This window comes from Gorilla gorilla, chromosome X, assembly GCF_029281585.2.
Source record: "Gorilla gorilla gorilla isolate KB3781 chromosome X, NHGRI_mGorGor1-v2.1_pri, whole genome shotgun sequence".
Classification (NCBI taxonomy): domain Eukaryota; kingdom Metazoa; phylum Chordata; class Mammalia; order Primates; family Hominidae; genus Gorilla; species Gorilla gorilla.
This window is the reverse complement of record NC_073247.2, coordinates 83,128,007-83,135,082: the sequence shown is the minus strand read 5'-3', so window position 1 is coordinate 83,135,082 and position 7,076 is coordinate 83,128,007. Positions and strand designations below refer to the sequence as shown.

At 45.2% G+C, this 7,076-nt stretch overlaps 1 pseudogene; it reads left to right on the top strand.

The window, feature by feature from the left end:
• Positions 1-5,637: 5,637 nt before the first annotated feature.
• LOC101138856 (zinc finger CCHC-type and RNA-binding motif-containing protein 1-like) lies at positions 5,638-6,720 on the top strand (annotated as a pseudogene).
• Positions 6,721-7,076: the final 356 nt, after the last annotated feature.

Genomic DNA, 7,076 nt, shown 5'->3' with positions numbered 1-7,076 from the left:
CCTGGCTAACACCGTGAAACTCTGTCTCTACTAAAAATACAAAAAAATTAGTCGGGCGTGGTGGCGGGCGCCTGTAGTCCCAGCTACTGGGGAGGCTGAGGCAGGAGAATTGCTTGAACCCGGGAGGCAGAGCTTCCAGTGAGCTGAGATCGTGCCACTGCACTCCAGCCTGGGCGACAGAGCAAGATTCCGCCTCAAAAAAAAAAAAAAAAAAAAAACATTAAAAATTAGCCAGGCCTGGTGGCACAAGCCTGTGGTCCCAGCTACTTGGGAGGCTGAGCTGAGAGGATCACTTGAGTCCAGGAGGTCGAGGTTGCAGTGAGCCATGATCCTACCATTACCCTCCAGCTTGGGCAACAGAGGAAGATCCTATCTCAAAAAAAATTACAAAAATAAATTTTAAAAGATAAGTAGGATTTGGAGGCCAGGTGGAGTGGCTCTAGCCTGTAATCCCAGCACTTTGGGAGGCTAAGGTGGGAGAATCGCTTGAGTCTAGGAGTTTGAGACCAGCGTGGACAACATAGTAAGACCTTGTCTCTACAAAAAATTTAAAAATTAGTTGGACATGGTGGTGCATGCCTGTAGTACCAGGTACCCAAGAGGCTGAGATGGGAGGATCACTTGAGCCCAGGAGGTTGAGGCTGTGGTGAGCCATGGTCACGCCACTGCACTCCAAGCCTGGATGACAGAGCAGACTCTCTGTCTCAAAAAAAAAAAAAAAAAAAAGCCGGGCGCGGTGGCTCACGCCTGTAATTCCAACACTTTGGGAGGCCAAGGTGGGTGGATCACTTGAGGTCAGGAGTTCGAGACCAGCCTGGCCAACATGGTGAAACCCCATCTCTACTAAAAAGACAAAAAATTAGCCGGGTATGGTGGCACACACCTGTAATCTCAGTTACTGGGGAGGCTGAGACAGAGAATCACTTGAACCCAGGAGGTGGAGGTTGCAGTGAGCTGAGATTGCGCCACTATACTCCAGCCTGGGCGACAGAGCTACACTCTGTCTCCAAAAAAAAAAAAAAAGATAAGTAGGATTTGGATAGGTGAAGAGAAAGGAGATGATATTCCAACCAGGACAAACATCCTGGACAAAGGCACAGAGGTGGGAATTAATAAGATATATTTAGAAAACAGGGTATAGTGTAGAGTAATCCCCTGAGAAATAATCCCAGCTGCTTCCTCAACTGCTACTTCTCCTTTTCCAGTTCTGTCTTTAGCCCAATTGCTTCCCTGCCTGACATGTTCTACATACCAGCTGAGTAGAAATATGACACTACATGGCCCCTCACCCGTCCTATCTTGCCTGGACCTTCGTTACTATTTATTAAGCTTTCACGCCAACCATGTGTTTCAGTCTTGTTAAAGAGGTCCCAGCTCCTTCCTAAGTCACTTTCCAAGCCAGACATCTTCCATTTCCTTGGTCACCATTAAAAACAGGACAATGAGGCCAGAAGCGGTAGCTCACGCCTGTAATCCCATCACTTTGAGGGCTTGAGGTGGGGGATCACAAGGTCAGGAGTTTGAGACCAGTCTGGCAAACATGGTGAAACCCAGTATCTACTAAAAATGCAAAAATTAGCCGGGCGTGGTAGTGGGCACCTGTAATCCCAGCTACTCGGGAGGCTGAGGCAGGAGAATCGTTTGAAAAGGGAAGGCGGAGGTTGTAGTGAGCTGAGATTTTTCTACCGCACTCCAGCCTGGGCAACAAGAGCGAAACTCCATCTCAAAAAAAAAAAACAAAAAAACCTGGGACAATTAATATAAAAGATGCAATGTAGGCCAGGCACGGTGGCTTATGCCAATAATCCCAACACTTTGGGAGGCCGAGGCGGGCGGATCACTTGAGGTCATGAGTTTGAGACAAACCTGGCCAACATGGTGAAACCCCGTCTCTACTAAAAATACAAAAATTAGCCGGGTGTGGTGGCGGGCGCCTGCAGTCCCAGCTACTTGGGAGGCTGAGGCAGGAGAATCGCTTGAACCTGGGAGGCAGAGGTTGCAGTTAGCCGAGATCGTGCCACTCCACTCCAGCCTGGGCCACAGAGCGAGGCTCTGTCTCAAAAAAAAAAAAAAAAAAAAAAGATGTTATTGATTTTTTTTTTTTTTTTTTTTTTGAGAGGGAGTCTTACTCTACGGCCCAGGCTGGAGTGCAGCTCACTGCAACCTCTGCCTTCCAGGTTCAAGTGATTCTCCTGCCTCAGCCTCCCGAGTAGCTGGGACTATAGGTGCCCGCCACCACGCCCGGCTAATTTTTGTATTTTTTGTAGAGATGGGGTTTCACCATATTGGCCAGGCTGGTACGGAACTCCTGATGTTGTGATCCGCCCGCCTCAGCCTCCCAAAGTGCTGGGATTACAGGTGTGAGCCACCGCGTCCAGCCAAGATGTTATTGATTTTATATCAATATATACAACATACAGGTCAAGGAAACATATTAAATTATGTGACAAAATTGCAATCAGCAAAACCCAGACTGTGTGAAACTCTACTGAAAAATAATCCAATTCCTTCAATGAAAACATTGCAAGGAAAAAATGAGATAAAGATAACCTTTAATTTTTAATTTTAATTTTTATTTTTTTTCAGAGGGAGATCTCACTCTGTCACCCAGGCTGGAGTGCAGTGGTATGATATCGGCTCACTGCAACCTCCCCCCACGCCCCCCCACCCAGGGTTCAAGCGATTCTCCTGCCTCAGGCTCCCAAGTAGCTGGAACTACAGGCGCCCACCACCACACCCAGCTAATTTTTGTGATTTTAGTGGAGACAGTGTTTCACCATGTTGGTTGGGCTGGTCTTGAACTCCTGACCTCAAGTGATCTGCCCGCCTGGGCCTCCCAAAGTGCTGGGATTACAGACCTGAGCCACTGCGCCCAGCCCCAGTATATGTCACTTTTAAATTAAGGGTTCCTGTGCTGGGCATGGTGGCTCACACCTGTAATCCCAGCACTTTGGGAGGCCAAGGTGGGCGGATCACTTGAGGTCATGAGTTTGAGACCAGCCTGACTAACATGGTGAATCCCCGTCTCTACTAAAAATACAAAAATTGGGCATGCTGGCTTATGCCAGTAATCCCAGCACTTTGGGAGGCCGAGGCAGGCACATCATTTGAGGTCAGGAGTTCAAGACCAGCCTGGCCAACATGATGAAACCCCGTCTTTATGAAAATACAAAAATTAGCTGGGCGTGGTGGCACCCATCTGTAATCCCAGCTACTCAGGAGGCTGAGGCAGGCGAATTGCTTGAACCCGGGAGGCGAAGGTTGCAGTGAGATGAGATTCTGCCACTGTACTCCAGACTGGGCAACAGAGCGATACTCAGTGTCAAAAAAAAAAAATTAGCTGGATGTGGGGGTGTGCACCTGTAGTCCCAGCTACTTGGGAGGCTGAGGCACAAGAATCACTTGAACACGGGAGGTGGAGGTGGCAGTAAGCAGAGACCATGCTAGTGCACTCCAGCCTGGGTGACAGAGTGAGGCTCTGTATAAAAAAAAAAAAAGAAAAAAAATGCTGGGCGTGGTGGCTCACGTGAGGTCATGAGTTTGAGACCAGCCTGGCCAACATGGTGAAACCTCGTCTCTACTAAAAATACAAAAGTTAGCTAGGCATGCTGACGGGCGCCTGTAATCCCAGCTACTTAGGAGGCTGAGGCAGGAGAATCGCTTGACCCTGGGAGGTGGCAGTTGCAGTAAGCCGAGATTGTGCCACTGCACTCCAGTCTGGGAGACAAGAGCGAAACTCTGTCTAAATATATATATATATATATATATATACACACACACTCACACACACACACATATATATACATACACACACGTATATATACACATACACATATATATACACATATATATATAGAGAGAGAACGGGCGTGGTGGCTCATGCCTGTAATCCCAGCACTTTGAGAGGCCGAGGTGGGTGGATCACCTGAGGTCAGGAGTTCGAGACCAGCCTAGCCAACGTGGTGAAACTCCGTCTCTACTAAAAATACAAAAAGTAGCTGGGCGTGGTGGTGGGCACCTGTAATCCCAGCTACTTGGGAGGCTGAGGCAGGAGAATGGCTTGAACCCGGGAGGTGGAGGTTGCAGTGAGCTCCAGCCTGGGTGATACAGTGGGACTCCATCTCAAAAAAAAAAAAAAAAAAAAATATATATATATATATATATATATATAAATACTTGGTATTTGATGATATGAAGGTATCTTCTTGGTATCTGATATGAAGGTATCTTCTTGGTATCTGATATGAAGGAATTATTGTTTATGTGTGCTAATATGATTTTTTAAAAAATAATTCTTACTTTTTAGAGATATATACCGAAATACTTTCATTATACTAGTCTGTCTACTTTTATACATGTTATAAATTCTTTATTAAAAAGTTTTAAAACAATGTTATTGAATTCTCAAGCATCTGATGAAAGTGCACAGATTAGTCTGAAGGAGTGGAACAGGAGGAGTTGGAATTTAAGAAGAGGAAGGTCTGGAACAGCCTCTGTGGGAGAGTGCCAGGGAATGTATGAGACAAATAAAAGGGTTGCTGAGCAGCTGCAAGGGCCAAGTTGAAATTGGACAGCATGAATTTATATTTGTCTACTTGGTTCTCCCTCTAGCAGTTTCTGGGACTTTGGGAGCAGAAAGGAAGAAAGAGGATAATGGAGGCAGAGGTCTCAGAGACAGTAACATTGGAGTGGCAGTTCATGGAGTGTAGGAGAGAAAACTACTATAACTGGGAGATAATTACTTCATCTGGATGAATTGAGAGGTGGATTACCTAGGCATCTCAGTGAGGTTAGAGAGCAGGTGATCAGAGATGTAAAAGTTATTTGGAAAAGCCTTACATCAATGTAAGATATCACTGATCAACCAAGAGCCTCCCTGTTCCCCAGTTAGTCTTGTCAAAGGGACTCTGCTAGGCTAGAGGGGCGTCATATCAAGATCCTCTTCCAAGATCCCTTTTAGGTTTTTAGGTTTTAGTTGTTTTCAAATGACTCTAGGACAGCTCTTCAGTAGCTGTATGATCCCAGGCAAGCTATTTTCTATTTTGTTCCCTAGTTTCCTCATCTATAAGTTGTGATAATAACACCTACCTCACAGAGCAAGTGTGAGGATTAAATAAAATAATGTGGGTAGAAGGGCCTAGCACAGTGGCATTCTATACAAAATACTGTACTCCCTCATCAGGTGAATACAGTCTCCCTTAATCCTGAAGCTGATGCAATTGTGTGGTAAATATGCTATCACTTTATAGAGGAGTAAAACCTGTCAAGAAAATCCTATTTTCTTAATGAAACATTATAAAATTGGATATTGGAGATGTGTCCGCACCCCTTCCATAAAAAAATCATCTAACTTTCCTAACATGCTGAGGTAAAAAACTTTCAGTGAAGAAAAAGAATAGTAGCAGCAGTAATAATAACAGCAAACACATGCTTACTGGATTTGAGCCTCAGTGGAATGATATGGCCTAGAGATTAAAATGTGAGTCATCTGCATGGGGGTGATATTTGAAGTCATGTACATAACTGAGGGTGTCTGGAAGAGTTATATGAGAAGAGTGAAATCCTAGGACTGAGTCCTAAGGAACTGAATCACTGAATGGCCAGGAAGAAAAGGAGGAGTGTAAAAATGAGTCCCAGGACTCGTGATGCCAAGGCCGCTGCGAGCGGCTATGAAGAGTCGGGGTTGAGCCCCAGCTGAGCCGAGGGCTCGCACTCTTCTGGTCTCCCAGGACCGTCCCACCTGAAGAAATGAGTGGTGGATTGGCTCCAAGTAAGAGCACAGTGTATGTATCCAGCTTGCCCTTTTCCCTGACAATGACTTGTACCGGATATTTTCCAACTATGGCAAAGTTGTAAAGGTTACCATAATGAAAGATAAAGATATCAGGAAGAGTAAAGGGGTTGCATTTATTGTATTTTTGGATAAAGACTGAACAAAACTGTACCAGGGCAATAAACAACAAACAGTTATTTGGTAGAGTGATAAAAGCAAGCATTGGCTGGGTGCGGTGGCTCAGGCCTGTAATCCCAGCACTTTGGGCGGCCGAGGCAGACAGATCACTTGAGCCCAGGAGTTCAAGACCAGCCTGGCCAACATGATGAGACTCCATCTCTACTAAAAATACAAAAACTAGTTGGGTGTGGTGGCACGCCTGTAATCCCAGCTACTAGGGAGGTGAGACAGGAGAATCACTTAAACCTGGAAGGCAGAGGTTGCAGTGAGCGGAGATCATGCCACTGCACTCCAGCCTGGGCGACAGAGCAAGACTCCGTCTCAAAAACAAAACAAAACAAAACAAAACAAAAAACAAAAAAAGAGGAAGCATTGCTATTGACAACGGAAGAGCAGCTGTGTTCATCTGAAGGCGAAACTACTTTGATAAATCCAAGTGTTATGAATGTGGGGAAAATGGACACTTAAGTTATGCCTGTCCGAAAAATATGCTTGGAGAACGTGAGCCTCCAAAGAAGAAAGAAAAAAAGAAAAAAAAGAAAGCTCCTGAACCAGAAGAAATTGAGGAAGTAGTAGAAAGTGAAGATGAAGGGGAGAATCCTGCTCTTGACAGCCTCAGTCAGGCCATAGCATTCCAGCAAGCCAAAATTGAAGAACAAAAAAAATGGAAACCCAGTTCAGGAGGCCCCTCAACATCAGGTGATTCAAGACGCCCAAGGATAAAGAACAGCACATATTTCCGTGATGAGGAAGAACTTAGTGATTAAAATCTTCGCTAGCACAGTAATAAAAATCAAGATTTGTTAGTAACAATCTTGACGATCTAATTTTAATAAAAATAAGAAATTAATACTATCATGTTAATACTATTACTGTCATCCCAAGAAAAATGATATATTTTCTCTTTTTTTTTTTTTTGAGATGGAGTCTCACTCTGTCCCCCAGGCTGGAGTACAGTGGTGTGACCCCGGCTCACTGCAGCCTCTGCCTCCTCCCAGGTTCCAGCGATTCTCCTGCCTCAGCCTCCCAGGTAGCTGGGACTACAGGCACACGCCACTACACCCGGCAAATTTTTGTATTTTTAGTAGAGACAGGCTTTCACCATGTTGACCAGGCTGGTCTT